The following is a 16,298-nucleotide window of genomic DNA, read 5'->3' on the forward strand; positions in this document are numbered from 1 at the left end:
ATCTGCACGCGCGCGTGCGTGCGCACACACACACACACACACACACGCACACATGGGCTATTCATTTTTTAAAAATCATGGTTTACTTAGCTGATACTTTATGTTTCTTTCTGCACTGAATTCAAATTGGCATAAAACCTTGTATCTGGCTCTTTCTGCTGGCCTCTCTTAATCTCATTATCTGATCTTCTTTTGAAGATTAAGACACGCCTCTATCACAGCGAACAAAACTACCTAGGATTAGCAGCAAACAGCTTGGGTGGTTATAAAGATAAGCTTCCAGAATCACGGGACACTTGGCACCCAAGGCCTTGGGGCACTTGGGAGAGCATATTTATTCCTTGAAGTCAGTGGGATCCAGCCTGTGTTTTAATATTACTGTTCTGAAGGAGGCCATGTCCCTTCTAAGTAATGGCCCTTGAACCTACTCCATCCTATTGCCTGTTTCAGATTATTCACAGCATTTATTCTTAGCTTATTCCTTATTGTTCGCCTATAGTCTCTTTTCTCTAGAAGAAGGAGGAGTTTGACAAGAGCAGGGACCTTATTTGTTTTCTTCACCAACATATCCCCACCTTGGAACAGTGGCTGGTGTATTACAGGCACTCAACAAATATTTACCGAACGAATGAATGAATGAATGAATGGTGCACACGCACAGCCTTATCTGCACAGATCCTATAAGCCGGGGGCAACCGTGGTGCAGCAGAGATGTGCATCCAGGAGACCCAGTCTGCTAGCCCGCAAAAATCCCCGAAACTAACTTTTCCTACCTGCACCTGCCTGATGGACATCATCTCCGCCCAACGGGACTGCATGGTGTGCAATGATTCACGTGTGTGAACAGCTCCCGTGTGTTTTCTGGCATGTGGTAGGAGTTTGCCCAAACATTCTTGGGTCCAAGATGGCTTTTATCAATTCCCTCCATTTCACAGAAGAATAAAACTGAGGTTCAGAGGTGGATCCAAGTGGTACAGCCAGGGCTCATGCCTGTATCTCTTGAATCTCAGATCCCAGCTCTTTCTGCCTCTTAATGCCACTTTTCTAGAACAATCTCTCTCTCTCTCTCTCTCTCTCTCTCTCTCTCTCTCTCTCTCTCTGTCACACACACACACTCAGTGCATATTAGTGGTTTAACACTTTTTAAACGTTACATTAAATTTTTAAAAATTACTTTAACATTTTTGAAAACATACTCTTCATTTTTCTACTCAGCTAAGACATAGAATTTCCCAGGTAAAGGCTTCAAATGGACGGACAGATGGAAAGAGGGAACAAGGGTCATTTTCTACAGAGGCTGAGCTCAGCCTTGAACCTTCCCTGCCTGGCCCAAAGGGCATCTTGCTGATGGCTCTGGTCTGTGAGTCTTTCCACAGGGAAACAAACACCTTTCTGGCAGGTCCGAGGGGACAAACCGCGAGCTGGGACACATGGTGGTCCCTGGGTTCTCCCCCAGTCCTCCCTCTCCTCCTAAGACCCTCTCCCCGCAACACACACACACACACACACACACACACACACACACACACACAAAGGGGTAGCTGGATTCTCCAGACAGGATACAGAGTGAGGATCATGTTTGCCTTCTCTCCACTCAAGCTCAGTCAGTGGGGACACCGGGCAGGACAAGAAGAGCGGGGAGAGGTGTCTGGGCTGTCCAAATCAGCGTCTCATTTTGTTTCACGACGAGGAACAGCCATGCCCAAAGGGGAGGCCCCGAGCCTCCTTGTTGATAAGCACCGCCATGGGATTGGAGAGTGTGGACAAGACAAAGAATCGATCTCCCCAGCAGCTTTGCGCACCAGGCCAAGGCTAATCTCCTCCCAGTAACAGACACCAGGGATGGACCTCCCACCGTCCCTGCCGTCTTCTGTCACGGTAGAGAGTGAGAGGGTCCAGAAAAGGTCAAAAGACACAGCCAGCCGCCTGAGCAGACAGACAGCAGTGGAAGTCTGTCGGAGAGAAGCATCATCCCGGGGGACAGGGAGGACCGCGGGGCCAAGCGTGGGGTCCGACAGATGGGGTTCAACGTCCACCTGCTCCTCCTTCGCGGCGACGTCAGACGGTTGACTTGGGTGGCCGGGCTGACAGAGCTTGTAGGAAAGAAAGCAGTCTGCCACAGGCCTTTGGTGGTCTCCGGCGATGTGAGCTGAGAGAGGGAATGAGCGTTTGGTCTTCGGAGGGGGCAGAAAGACGCACCTGCCAGGTTATCGTCCTGGTGCACAAGCTCACTGCGCCTCACTCCTCTGCCCTTTGGGTCGCACCGTGTCCGGGCTGCTCAGCCTTCCCGCTCCGGCAACCGCTTTCAGCGAGCATTCAGCCTTCTCTGCCGGCTTCTTACTTGTCAAACGCAGAGCTGCGTGCACGGAGGGCAGCGGCCCCGCGTCCACTGCCACGCTTGGTGGTGGTGAAGTGTCACCAGGGGTACCGGAGCTTTGAGAAATACATTTCAGGACATGGGTTCACCTTTTTTTTTTGGCCAAGACCCACGGTAAAAATACATTAATAAATACACTTGACATTGCAAACCAGCACACATGCAAATGACTGAAATTTTCACCAAACGCTACCCTTATTTTATCTGTTTGACACCGTTTTCCTTTCCGTTTCGCTCCACTCCGTTGCACTCTCTTGTTCTCTGTTCCATCTTTAAAAGTGCTGGTTACCACCCAGTAATCAATTTCATTAACCAGCTCCCCGTGTGAAAAACACCGGTTTAGGGGCTGTGATGTGATTCTTTCAGTCTGGCCACGGGCTGTTATCAGTGGCCCCCAGAAACCAGTCTTCCAACTTACGCGTTACGATTCTTCGGGGCCTGTGATAAATGAATGATAAACGTATGCATCTCCGGGCCCCAACACCAGAGGTTCGATACCCTCTCAGAGAGTGGTCAGCACCAGACCGGGGGGTGGGGTCTCAGTACCACTGGGAAGAAGATTCTGATCCCAGGGAAAGAGAGCTTCTGATTGGTCTAGATGGGTCTGAGGCCACCTCTTGGTCAGAAAAGGGAAGACACGTTGATGGGCAATCCCACCAACACTATAACCCTTGGGACAGGGAGCCCCCCAAAGTAAGTAGAAGAAAGGGGATGGGCGCCGTTATGGACTACGTGTGTCCCACTGAAATTCATGTGTTGAAATTCTAGCCCTCGACGTGCTGGTACGTAGAGGTGATGAGGTCATGAGGGTGGGGTACTCATGAATGAGATTAGTGTCCTTTTAAAGAGATCCCAGAAAGGGGCACCTGGGTGGCTCCGTGGGTTAAGTGTCTGACTCTTGGTCTCGGCTCAGATTATGACCTCGTGGTTGGCGAGATCGAGCCCCCCATCAGGCTCTTCACTGACGGCGTGGAACCTGCTTGGGATTCTCTCTTTCCCTCTCTCTCTGCCCCACATTCTCTCTTTCCCACTCTCTCAAAATAAATAAATAAACTTTTAAGAGACCCTAGAGTGGGTCTCTTGGGTCCAAGAGGGACCAAGAGCTCCCTTGGTCCCGCTACCAAGTGAAGACATAGCAAGAGGATGACCATCTAGGAACTAGAAAGCTGGTTCTTACCAGACTCTGAATCTGCCAGCACCTTGATCTGGGACTTTCCAGCCTCCAGAACTGTGAGAAATAAATACTTGCTGTTTATAAGCCACCGATCTGTGGTATTTTGTTATGGCAGTCCAAACAAACTACCACTGAGTTGGCCTAGATTGTCCTGGAACACCCAGGTAGTGGTTTGCGAAGCTCTCCTTCTCTGATGCTTACATCCTCCCCCATGCTCTCCAGGATGCCTGGCACAGTGCACACAGCAGGCATCCACTGCGTGGGGATGGCATGGAAACAGGGCACAGCCGCATTCTGCCCACTGGGCTTGGTCATAAATGATCAGGGTTTTGACTCTGCTTCCTGTATATGACTGAAGGCAAACTCCTGGAGACCCAGCATCTACTGATTACAACAGCATCTAGGAGATTTTTCTTTTATTTAACAAATTCTGATGACATGCGAGCCAACGTTTTCAGAGCGTTACAAGTATTAACTTATTAGGTTCACATAAAAGCCCTGTAAGAGAAGTACCATCACCACCTGAGCTGTTGTACCCACACTGTCTCGAATACTCACACCTGTCCTATAAGGGGGAGGGATTTTCTCCATAGAGGAGATGCTGAGACTCAGAGAGGTTTTATAACTTTCCCAAGGGCACGCAGCAAGCAGCAGATCTGCCCTTTGAACCCCAGTAAGGAAGAATGAGTAACACCAGGAGAACCCTTGAAACAGTTATTTAATCCTAGAGTTATCAGCACCTGCGTGCTAAGAACGGCCTCGGGTGGAAATGGGTCAAGCCCTGGGTGGGGGAAGAAGCCCCCTTCTTACAAACAGAAACAGAGACACAAACTAAAATGACTCACATAAGTTCTAGAGGTGGGCAGGATGCCAGTAAACACATGAAACACCCCCCCCCCCCCCCGCCCAGCGGCTGGCTGAACATTCCTATTGCTTCGATGTGCCCTCATTCTGTTAAAACGTAGTGACAAGGAAATTCATCACTACTTATGCATTTTTTTTTCAATGAGAAGGGGAAAGCTCTAGTTACTAATGGAGACTTTTGTTCAAACGTCCATCTCTGTTTTAATTCTCTAGTAGCAAGTACTGTAGTCAGCCATGCTTAAAACAATGACCCCAAACTCCTCTTTGCCTTCGTCGCGGTGACAATATTGTTACAGCTGACTAGGATGCTTTCTCACTTTGTGTGGCTTAACCAGTATTTTCTAAGCTGAATACATCTCTCTAGGTTGTCCCAGGTAGGTTCTGAGATGGAAACTCTTGCTCCTAATTTGGAACAAAGGTCCCCGGAGTCATTTTTTAAACAATAAATATACGAGTATATATTTATTAACACAAATAAAATGGTTTGGCTTGTGGGCTTAGAACTGTTCTGTTTAGCTATTGGATCCAAATATGTTTTCACAATCTTAGATATACGTTTCATTGGAATAGTGCCTGTGGCTCTGATAGACTTTAACAGAAAGAGGTTATATTGGAATTATGCAATAATGACTGTTCCATAAGTGGCAAATGTAACCATACTGTCCTTTCTGAATTTCATTCAGTTGAATGTGAGCATGAAAATAATTAGTTGGAGAGTGTATCAGTTATTCCTTGCCGTGTAACAAGCCACCCCAAAATATAGTTGCTTAAAACCACAATTGATTGCTTCTTGTGGCTCTGTAGGTTGACTACTCAGTCAACCAGTTGACTACAATGGCCTAACTCATATGTCTGGGGCCTTGGTGCTGGTTGTTGGCCAGGTCTCTCTCTTCATGAGGCCACTAATCATTCGGTATCTAGCTTGGGGTTTCTACCATGGAGTGGTAGTGTGCCAAGAGGGCAAAGGTGGAGTCTGCCAGGCCTCTGAAACTCTTACGTGTCACTTCCAGCATATCCCATTGGCCAGAGGCAGTCACAACCAGTCTAAGGGGTGATGGGGTAAATTCCATCTTCTAATAGGAGGGACTGAAAACTTATTTTCATTGATCCCACACAAAAAATGCATTCACCCCCCTGCCTCGTGATCTTATCTTATGGCAGTGTCAGTTTTGGCCTCAAAGTCCAGAGACTTGACCATCTAAATGCAAATACAGCTGAGATGCCCTGGAAGCAGTTCCTCAGGTGCAATTCTTCAGATGCAGCTCTTCTGGAATCAAAAATTGCAAACTAGGCAGCCTTCCTATCTGTCCCACGTTGGCAACATACTTGGCAGAGAGTGTTACCACGGTAGATGTTTCCATTCCGAAATAGGGAAGAATGGAAGGCACGTGCTAGTTGCTGACCCACAGCATTCTGAAATCTAGCCAGGCACAAATTTCTCATCTCCAGTCAAGCGGTATTCCATTAGGGTCCGCTTCTCCCTTGGACCGCGTCTCAGTCAGTTAGGGCTGCCGTAACAGAATGCCATAGACTGGGGGAGCTTAAACAGAAAACATTTGTTCACAGCCTCACAGCTCTGGAGGCTGGAAGTCCAAGATCAAGGCACTGGCAGAGTCTGTGTCTGGTGAGAACCATCTCATGATTGCAGATGGCTGTCTTCTCATATCCTCACATGACAGAGAGGAGAGTGAGCCCTAGTCTCCTCATCCTCGTAAGAGGGCTCCGATCTCATCATGGGGGCTCCATCGCCATGCCCTCACGCAAACCCAATTAGCTCCCAAAGCCCCACCTTCAAACACTGTCCCATTGGGGATTAGGGCTTCCAGATAGGAATTTTGGAGGGACTCAAACATCCAGTCCATAGAAGAGCAGCTCTGTAACCTATTCTTCTCTTTGGCTCTTGGCTCCACTCCCTGGGTCTTGGCTCTGCCCTCTGAGTAGTCCTTCCTTCTCCGTAGGAAGTGCCACATGCTTGCAGTTGAATAGATTTTTCCTCTGCTTGCTTCCTTCCCCTAGAAAGTTGGGGACCCAGAGACTGTTTTCATTTTCAAATGTGTCCTCCCATTTACATCCAAGTTGGGAGTGTCTTCACTAACACTAGGTCTTTAAAACTTAGCAAATTTCCCTTAAGTCTGATTGGGGTTGAATCTCAGTGGCCACACAATCACATCTGTTATTCTTCTTGGAGACATGTCTCTCTCTTCTTTGGGCTGTGGACCTGCTGTAGGATACTCCCTTAAAATTCTTAGAAGCCTGGGGCATCTGGGTGGCTCAGGCGATTAAGTGTCCTACTCTTGATTTCAGTCAGGTCATGATCTCAGTTCATGAGATCGAGCCCTGCGTAAGCCCAAGCTGGGTGTGGAGGCTGCTTAAGATTTTCTCTTTCCCACCCTTGCCCTCTGCCTCTCCCCTATTCACGTGTGTGTGTGTGTGTGTGTGTGTGTGTGTGTGTTCGCACACATGCATGCACACGCACTCTCTGTCTCTCTCGAAAAAAAATCTTAGAAGCCCTTTGTCTAGCTAAAGGGTCCTTTAGGCATAAGCTCAAAGCTTTCCGAGATCCTAATAAGGGATCTCATAGCCACACCCTTGATGGATTTGGGCTCCATGCCTTGTTTCACTTGGACACAATGTTTTATTGGCTGGGGTTGGGGGGGGGCATGTGTTGGAAATGAGAGACAGTCATGTTTTCTAATCAAGCACATCTTGAGCCTTTTACATTGCCTCTACATTCTGCCTGTAAACTTAGCGGGTCTTTAGCTCATCTCTCTCTTGATGTACACTATCACACACAGCTCAGAGTAGCCAACTGGCACTCCCAATATTCTGTCTAGAGACTTCCTTGGCTAGATCTGTGAATTCAACAGGTAATTTCCTACCTCCCAAGTCACCTTGGGTGATAGTTTGCACCATCTGGGACTATTGTCCCACCATCGAATAGCCTGGGCTTCTCTTTTCTCCAAGTGCCAATAGCAGTTTCCTCCCCTTCTTTCCAGACCCCACTGATGGCATCCTTCCCATCTCTTGCCCACCTCCTTGTCCAGAGCCAACACCATTAATTTAGATTTTTTTGCCCAAACACCTCACTTTTAGTTACCAACTGTGGTGGTTAATTTTACGGGTAAACTTGACTGCGTCATGAGGTGCCCAGATATTTGGCCAAACATATTCTGGGTGTGTCTACAAGGGTGTTTTAGATGAGATTAACATTTGGGTTGATAGACTGAGGAAAACAGATTGCCCTCTCTATTTGAGTAAACCTCAAATAGGCCTGGCCGTCCCGAGAATAGGGGGATTCTTCCTGCCTGCCTATGAGCTGGGACATGAGTCTTTTCCAGGCTTTAGACTGGAACTGAAACATGGGCTCTTCTTGGATTTTGAGACTGCTGACTTTGGGACCAAAAATTACACTGTTGGGTCTGCTGGTTCTCAAGTGGCCGGACTCAGATTGGAACTACATCATCAGCAATCTCGGGTCTCCATCTCTCACTGACCATAGATCTTAGGACTCCTCAGCCTCCGTAATCATGTAAGCCAACCGCTATTGGTTCGGTTTCTGTAGAGAATACCGACGGATACACCCAATCTCTATGTTATTTGTTGTTGCAACCCCCAGAACTTAGGGGCTTAAAACATGGGTGGGCAAACCTTTGCAAAGAGCAAGAGAGCACATAGCTTAGGCTTTGTGGACCATATGGTCTCTGTCACAAGCACGCGACTCTGCTGTGGAGCTCCAAAGCAGCCGTCGACAATATGTAATAAGTGAGGGTCGTGGTGTTCCCAATAAAACTTTATTTACACAAACATGTGCCTGCTCAGATTTGGCCTGCGGACCCTGACTTCAAACCATAATTTCTTGTTTCTCCTGACTCTGTGGGTTGACTGACGAGTTCAACCACTCTTACCTGGGCTCACATTTCATTGCAGGGCAACTTCAGTCATCCAGTGGCTTAGCTGGATCTGGGGAGACTAAGGCGACCCCACTCACATGCCCAGGGCCTTGGTGCCGGCTTCGGCTTGGCCTTTCTTTCCGCACAGTCTCTCCACATTCAGTAATCCAGTCTGGGTTTTCTTATGCAGTGACTGGAACATTCCAAGAAGGAAAAGGCAGAAGCTGCAAGGCTTCTTGAGGCCTAGACCCCAGAAGGTACACAACTTTTACCACATTGCATTCGTCAAAGCAAGCCACAGGCTGGGCCAGGTTCTAGGGGTCAGGGAAGGAGACTCTGCCTCTGGAGTCTCTAGAGGGAGCTGCTCAGTTTCATCATCGCTACTCTTCAACCTGTCCGGGAAGCGGCCAGGCTACCTTAGCTTTCTCATCGCTACTAGAAGATAGAAATCCACTAGGGCCTGTGAGCAGGTTATAGGCCCTTTGTGACCAGCATGAGTCCATGGAAGCCAATTCACCGGTCATGAAACTAAGCTCCCCGTCTAAATGCTTTTTGACAGCTTTTCTTAGACGCTGAGTCCTGTCGTGCAAGTAGTCCAAGGTCGGAAGATACACGCGTTGGACCCCGGAAAATGAAAAGTAAAAGGCTGCGAGCGATAGCCGTGTCTCTCCAGAAGGGGACAAGGAGTCCTTCCCAGGCCAGTCCTTCCATGACCTGTCCTGCTCACAATCCAAACGGCAGATAAATGAAGACGGAGTCCCATCATCTTCCCCCCTCCTCGTCACCTTCACCCAGACCCCATACAGAAGCATTAATGTGTGATAGTCAACACACATTAATGGGGTTTTTTTTGAGGATTTCCGGCAGGTGTTTCAAACTCTCAGCCTTCCCTTGGAAACTTTTCTGCGCATACTCATGTCTCCGTTTCTCTCCAAAGTTGAAATCAGAGCAATCATTTTCTTTTCAACAAAATATTAAAATTCTTTGCTGATCCTGGCCCTTGGATACTTCCCGTGGGATATTGATCCTGTTATTTTTAAATAAGATGCTTTTGGATCCGTCTGCTAACAGAAGCCTAGTTAGCTGTAGGATGTCTTTGATGCACACCCAAAAGACAAAACACGGACTGATTTTGTATATAACACATTTTTATCTTTGAAATAAAATTCTGTATAAAAATATAGATAAACTAAATATATACCTCTAGACGCTAAGAAAGTAGCCTCTCAAATGTCTCTCCTTCCCCTGCTTAAACCTTCCTTCTCTAAGGTAGTCATTTCTTTTTTTTTTTTTTTTTAAATTTTTTTTTTCAATGTTTATTTATTTTTGGGACAGAGAGAGACAGAGCATGAACGGGGGAGGGGCAGAGAGAGAGGGAGACACAGAATCGGAAACAGGCTCCAGGCTCCGAGCCATCAGCCCAGAGCCCGACGCGGGCCTCGAACTCACGGACCGCGAGATCGTGACCTGGCTGAAGTCGGACGCTTAACCGACTGCGCCACCCAGGCGCCCCTCTAAGGTAGTCATTTCAGAAAGTCAGGATTAAAAGGCATGAAAATGGAACCTCTCAAGTCTCCAGTCACTCTTCCCCCAAGAACGCAAATGGGGCCGATTATGTGCCTTTTAAAAGTGTTGGTTTTTTATGGCTCTTTGTTTAAAGAATGTGTGTTGAAAAAGCCGTGCAAAGCCAGATACAGAGTTCACTTTCAAAGAGCCTGCGGTGGTATTATCAGCCATGTGGGCTAAGAATGCTCGTTCTCTGAGGTTCTAAATCAAAAGTGTTAAGCAGAGTTTAAGCCCCATATCATTCTAAATTCCAAGCTTTAGATCCATGAAGCATGGATTTTATGATGGAAATGACAACTGACCCTCCTCTGTAACAGATACGGAAAACTAACTTTGTGGCTTTCTCAGGAATTCTCAGCAAGCCGGTTGCGGTTGGCGGACAAGGTATACGAAAGACGGGGAGAGAAGGCACACGTAAAATCAGCTGGCCAACAAGGGGCTCCTGAGGGTTTACCAGCTGTCCCCTCAATGCTCAGCTTGCACTCCTGTCTGCTTCTGCTCCAACAAGGGCTTCCTGCTTCCTCGCCTTTCAGTACATCCTACCCCCAATCTCACAACAAACTTTGCAGAGATTACAAAATCCCAATGAAACAACTAGCTATGCATACAACATTCAGCATGTGCCACGCACCGGACAGCATTTGATACCGGTCATAACCCTGAGGAGCACTGAGGATGCTTCTTCCAATTTTCCAGACAAAGAAACAGGGACTCTTTCGGAGAGGTTGGGGAGGGGGGTGGAAATCACAAAGAGCAAAGCTGACATTCCCGCCCAGGTCTGTCTGCCCCAGAGCCTGGACCCTGGTCTGTTGCAATAGTCTAGCTTCCTAACTACTGTGTTAGCTTCTTAAGCAGAGAGACACGTTACAGGAGTCTCTGGTATCTTCCAGGATGACTGGCACAAACATCCAATAAAAGGAATTTATCTGCTAGTAAAAAAAAAAAAAATCTGTATCTTTATTTTCCCCATAACTCACCAGTTTACAACATTCACCTGACAAGTTTACATCTTTCAGGAAAATTTTCGGTACCAAGGCACAAAATATTTTTCTCCGGCTTTCGATTTCAATCGAATCAACTTAAGCCTTTCAAACTAGCAGGCCGTATTTCCAACAAAACTCCAATGAGGCTGAAACTATACAGGGGCTGAGGGGCTGGTGTCCATGAGAAAGCAGAGGAATCCACCGAAATGCATCAATCATCCAATGCTTCGGATAACCAATGTCTCCTTCGATGTGCCGTGAGGCTCTGGACTTGAGAGGCGTGTTAGCATTGAAGCTTGATAAAGTCCTAGTCATCTACCAAATTCCACTGTCACCTCATTAGACGTGAAAAATAGAATGCTTTCGGACACTTGGAGATATTTTCAGTAAAAATAACATTTTTTCTCTTTATAAGGGAACTGAAAAACATCGCCTAATTGCATGGTAAGCAGTCACGACAAGCTGCCCGGCCCATGGGGTCAGGACCGGCAGTCCAGCATTGTAAACTGTCCTCCATACCACGAGCCTTTCCTCCCCAAAGAGAAGCTGTTAAAACCTTAATTGAGAGGTCAGCAGTCTCAGGACAGACCGGAGATAAGCCACTAGCTATGTGAAGTCATGTCAACTTTGATCGGCCAGGCCTTTTGGCATCGAAAGAAAGCCAGCGATGAGCCAAAGGCCCTCTAATCTTCTCCGAGATAAGCTGAAGCTGTTTGGCTGGGGCCGGGGGTCCAGGGCAGGGAAAGAGCTTTTCTCTGTGCGCTGTGGCCACGCTTATGGATGAATCCGTTTTGGCCCGACATGCCTGCTGAGCTCTGTAACCACACTCCCAAATGGGGAGGCAACCTGTTCGAGGGGGGCTGGTTCCAAGCCAGAGTCTATGGAGGTTACCACCATCACTTTCTCAGGGACTGCTTTGGAAGATGTCCAGTAGATGGCTTCCCCAAAGGAGCCAGGGTCAGCAGGAAGAGCTGGTCAGAACACTACAAGACAGGAAGCGAGGGAGGGAGGGAGGGAGGGAGGGAGAAAAAGAGGGGAGAGAAGGAATTGAAGAATTGAGTTATTCGGAATCTCTGTGTGATGCCCAGTGTATGAAAACAGAAACAATGTTACCTTGAAAAGACAGGTCAAAATGAAAAGGCAATGCGGGGCGGGAGTGGGTCTTGAAACATCCAAAATTTACGTAGGGTTAAAAATTTACTTAGGGTAAGAGACTCTTAAATATAAAGAACAGACTGAGGGCTGCTGGAGGGGTTGTGGGTGGGGGGGATGGGCTAAATGGGCAAGGGGCATTAAGGAGGACACTTGCTGGGATGAGCACTGGGTGTTATATGGAGGGGATGAATCACTGGAATCTACTCCTGAAATCATTATTGCACTATATGCTAATTAACTTGGATGTAAATTTAAAAAAATAAAATAAAATAAATTTACTTAGGGTCAAGCTCAGGATCTACTCCACAGCAAAAGACTGACAATAAAAATTAGTGAGAATATAACCAAGAAAAGGACTCTATCTACTGAGAAAGACAGGTATTCAAATTTATTTATTTATTTTTAATGTCTATTTATATTTGAGAGAGATAGAGGCAGAGTGCGAGCAGGGGAGGGGCAGAGAGAGGGGGAGACACAGAATCCGAAGCAGGCTCCAGACTCCACAGAGCCCAATGCGGGGCTCGAACTCGCGAACCGTGAGGTCACGACCTGAGCCCACTTCGGACGATCAACCGACTGAGCCACCCAGGCGCCCCAGGAAAGACAGGTATTCAGAAGTTGGTAAATGCTTTGCTCTCACTGACTAGGAAATGGCCAAAGTGACAGATTCCTGGGGTTGGACCCTTCACAGACAGGACACACTGGCACCAATGACTGAAGGGGATCGTGAACGCTCTGAGATAGAAAAAGGACCAATGCTCTCTTAGGACCTTCTGTGTGACCCTTCTGGCCTTACAATGTTCCTTCAGATGTCATTGGGTACTTTGCAAATGGTTGAGCCAAGGTGCATCACCTGTAATTAGTAAAAAGAGCCCAACTACAGACAGCACTGGTCAGAGGAGACGGGGGGCTCCAGTTCTTGGGTGCAGAAAGAGTCTATTTCATCCCGTGAGGAAGCAGAGCCCCGGACCCAACGAGGATGTGTGTACCACATACACCAGCCCTTGGACCGCCCATCCCAGCAAACAGGAGTTGGTGGACTGCACCTTTGTAGCATGGGATGATGATACCGCTTTCCACCTGTAGAGGGCTGGACTGGCCCTCCACTGTGCCATCTTGCTTTGGCTTTGAGATTCCTCAAAAGCGCCGTAGGACAGGCAGACCTTGTTGCTACCGCACGTTTGGACTTTCGGAGCTGGGGTTCGGGAAGATGAAATGATTTGGGCAAGGTTTGGAAAGGTTACTGTTGGGCTCATTAAGGTTACTAATTGGCTAAGAATAGCTAAGAAGAGGCGGTAATCAAATCCGCACCAGAATCGTTGAGTATAAGTCAGAAAAAATACTATGGAGACCCTAAAGTTAACTTGCAACTTGGAGTTTCACAGTGATTGGGAATTTAGAATAGAAAGGAACCTCAGGAGGCAACCCTCATCTGGCCAAGAAATTCCCCACGGGTGGACATCTGGGCCTAGTTCCCCACCCACTGAGTACTTATTCCACAGAGGATGTGCCACCACAGATGACCAGGCATCTCCGACTGATGGAGTCTTCACTGAAATACTGTTGGTTGCTACCACGGAGGGAAAGAGAACGTGGCAAATTGCCCTCTGGCTCCTGGCTCTGCCACTGACATTTCGTTGGCCAAATCAAGCCACAAGGTCATGCTTGACTTAAAAGGGGGTGGGGAAGTGCAACCCTACTATGTTCCAGGAAAAAAAGGAGAGGTAGCGAATGTCTTAAAGACCCTTCCAGGGGCGCCTGGGTGGCGCAGTCGGTTAAGCGTCCGACTTCAGCCAGGTCACGATCTCGCGGTCCGGGAGTTCGAGCCCCGCGTCGGGCTCTGGGCTGATGGCTCGGAGCCTGGAGCTTGTTTCCGATTCTGTGTCTCCCTCTCTCTCTGCCCCTCCCCCGTTCATGCTCTGTCTCTCTCTGTCCCAAAAATAAATAAACGTTGAAAAAAAAAAAAAAAAAAAAAGACCCTTCCAGTGCCCCATCTGAACCGAGGGTGAACGGTTGTCAAAACCGATGATTGACACACAACGTCTGAGTCTGTGGGTCACGGATTTGAATTTGTTGGTGTCTTTCTTGAAGCACTTAGGCAAAAATGTTCAACTGGAGAGTTGGAGCTATCTTAATGTTGCGAGAGAGAAGCAAGCCATTATGACCCAGGGCTTCCTCCTGGAAAGAGACATCTTTCAAAGGCAGCAGGCCCAGAGAGGATGCCCAGATAGGACTGTTTCTCCCTTTGAAAGCACTGGGGTCATAAACCATGAAAAACATGCTCCTCCTTTCCCCCAACCAGCCTCTCAATCTACCTTTCCCACGCAGAGAAGAGAGAGAAAGAGAACAGAAAAAACAAGGAAGAAATCTGGAAGTACAGCACTGGGCTTAGAAAAAACAAAGAACGCCCCTTGCCAAAAGTTCTCAGTTTTCCAGAAGGCACACGGTTTCCAAATAAACCAAAAAATTTCATGACCGGTCCCCGTCTTCCGTCTCGAATTCCTGAGCGCATGCCTCAGAGCATGCCGAAAAGTGGATCTCTAAGGATACAGATGTTTAATGACAATTTCTACGCATCCCAAATCCCCTGAAAGAGACCAAAGCTACCCATTTTGATATTATTTATCTCCAAAATATGCATTGCCTCATTATCATCATCAATTGGATATTTTCCCAAAGGGAAAAAAAAATTAATTGCCCACCAGAAATGTTTTGAAATGTTTACATGTGTTTCTTTGTATAAGCATGAAAGTGAGCGTGTGGGAGCCTGTTTATAAGTTAGCAAAGTGTTAGTAAACTCTGGTTTGACACTGATAAGGTTCATATGAAAGTCAGCACTGAAACTGTTGGCTGAATAATAAACAGGATCTCTTGGCCTATGCTCTTTCAAGCATGCCTCACTAGATTAAATATATATATATATATATATATATATATATATATATATACACACACACACATAATAACCAGGAAAGAAAAAGGCAAAGTGTGCAGAAAACATGGCTTGATTATTACCGTGTTCAGTGCAGTCTTAAGGGAGAAGCAGCTTTTGGTGAGATCCCGGGTTTCTTCAGCCGGGCTCTCAAGGAGTCACTGAGGATCAGTCTTCCTCATTTGCAAGACAATGATAACAGTGCTTCTCCTGTAGAACTTCTGCCTGGATTAAATGAGACAAAGCTTGGAAGGCACCTAGAACAATCCTGGCATACAATAAGTCCTCAGCAGATAGATTAGTGGTTACCGTTAGGAAAGACAGCTTGAGTTTTTCTCATGAGAAGGATGCTTGGGTGTTTCTGCAGCCATACCTCACCAAGAGGGGGCCTCGCAGTCTGGTGCTTAGAAGGGAAGGGTGGAATGCGGGAAAGCCCAGACTTGTCCCCCGTGATGCGGGGTGTGATTCTGGATCTGCCACTAACCGCTGGGTGGTCTTGGGCGGGTCCCGGCAAATCACCTGGTCCTCCGCTTCCGCATCCCCTAAACCGAGAAGACTGATTATATTTTAGGCCACAGCGTCTACTCTTCAAATGATATCTTACCAAGAGCTGACACAGAAGAAAGGGACAAATGGAGCACTGATCTGGCTTTCACAGAGTGTGGTGATGGAGACCTTCAGGTAGGACCCTCCTTCTACCTTTACTCTACACCCTTCTGCTGTGAGGGGTGCCTCCTAGTCCGGTGCCCCACAGATGCCCCATCTGTCTCCCACTGTGGCTCCCAACATGGCACTTTCCCATATCAGGAGATCAGTAAATGCGGACATCTCAGCTACTGGATTGTAGCATCTGCATGGGAGGGTCCCGGGCTCCTTCTCTGCTACGCTTGGCCTAAGGTCATGGCTACGAGCAGGTCTTTGATCATCAGCAAATACCTAAGGAGAACGGATGCTGGGCTAAGCACAGAGGGAACAACAATGAAAACAACGAACCCGGTCTCTGAGCTCACAGAGGATTATTCTAGAAAAGAGCATATGAAAATGGCGTTAGTCTGGCGCGTCTGAGTGGGGACCAGGCTCTTCTACCGGGCTTGTTAATGCAACCGCCCCAGGCAACTTTCTTAACCTCTGAGCGTTTGCTTCACCTACATAATGGAAATAATAATACCCACTTTCTACATCGTTAGGAGCCTGGATCAGGCAACTCACTGAAAGTCCCGTGTAGAGCCAGGCAACCTGCTGGCACTCAAACAATGCAAGTCCCTTTTCCTTAATGGTTGAGTGAGAAGCTTGTGGGGCTGTTACCGGCTTGGGCTTTTATTTGTCCCAGTGTTTTAACAAGGCCTGTCTCCATTTG

At 47.6% G+C, this 16,298-nt stretch overlaps 1 long non-coding RNA gene across 1 annotated transcript in view; it reads right to left on the reverse strand.

Moving 5' to 3' along the window:
* Nucleotides 1-9,778: 9,778 nt before the first annotated feature.
* Nucleotides 9,779-16,298, reverse strand: part of LOC123380937 — a 266,481-nt gene continuing 259,961 nt past the window's right edge. Inside the window, exon 4 of the long non-coding RNA XR_006587380.1 lies at nt 9,779-11,837. This is a non-coding gene — a long non-coding RNA (uncharacterized LOC123380937). The remainder of the gene's footprint in view (nt 11,838-16,298) is intronic.

Source organism: Felis catus, chromosome D2 (assembly GCF_018350175.1).
Source record: "Felis catus isolate Fca126 chromosome D2, F.catus_Fca126_mat1.0, whole genome shotgun sequence".
NCBI lineage: Eukaryota > Metazoa > Chordata > Mammalia > Carnivora > Felidae > Felis > Felis catus.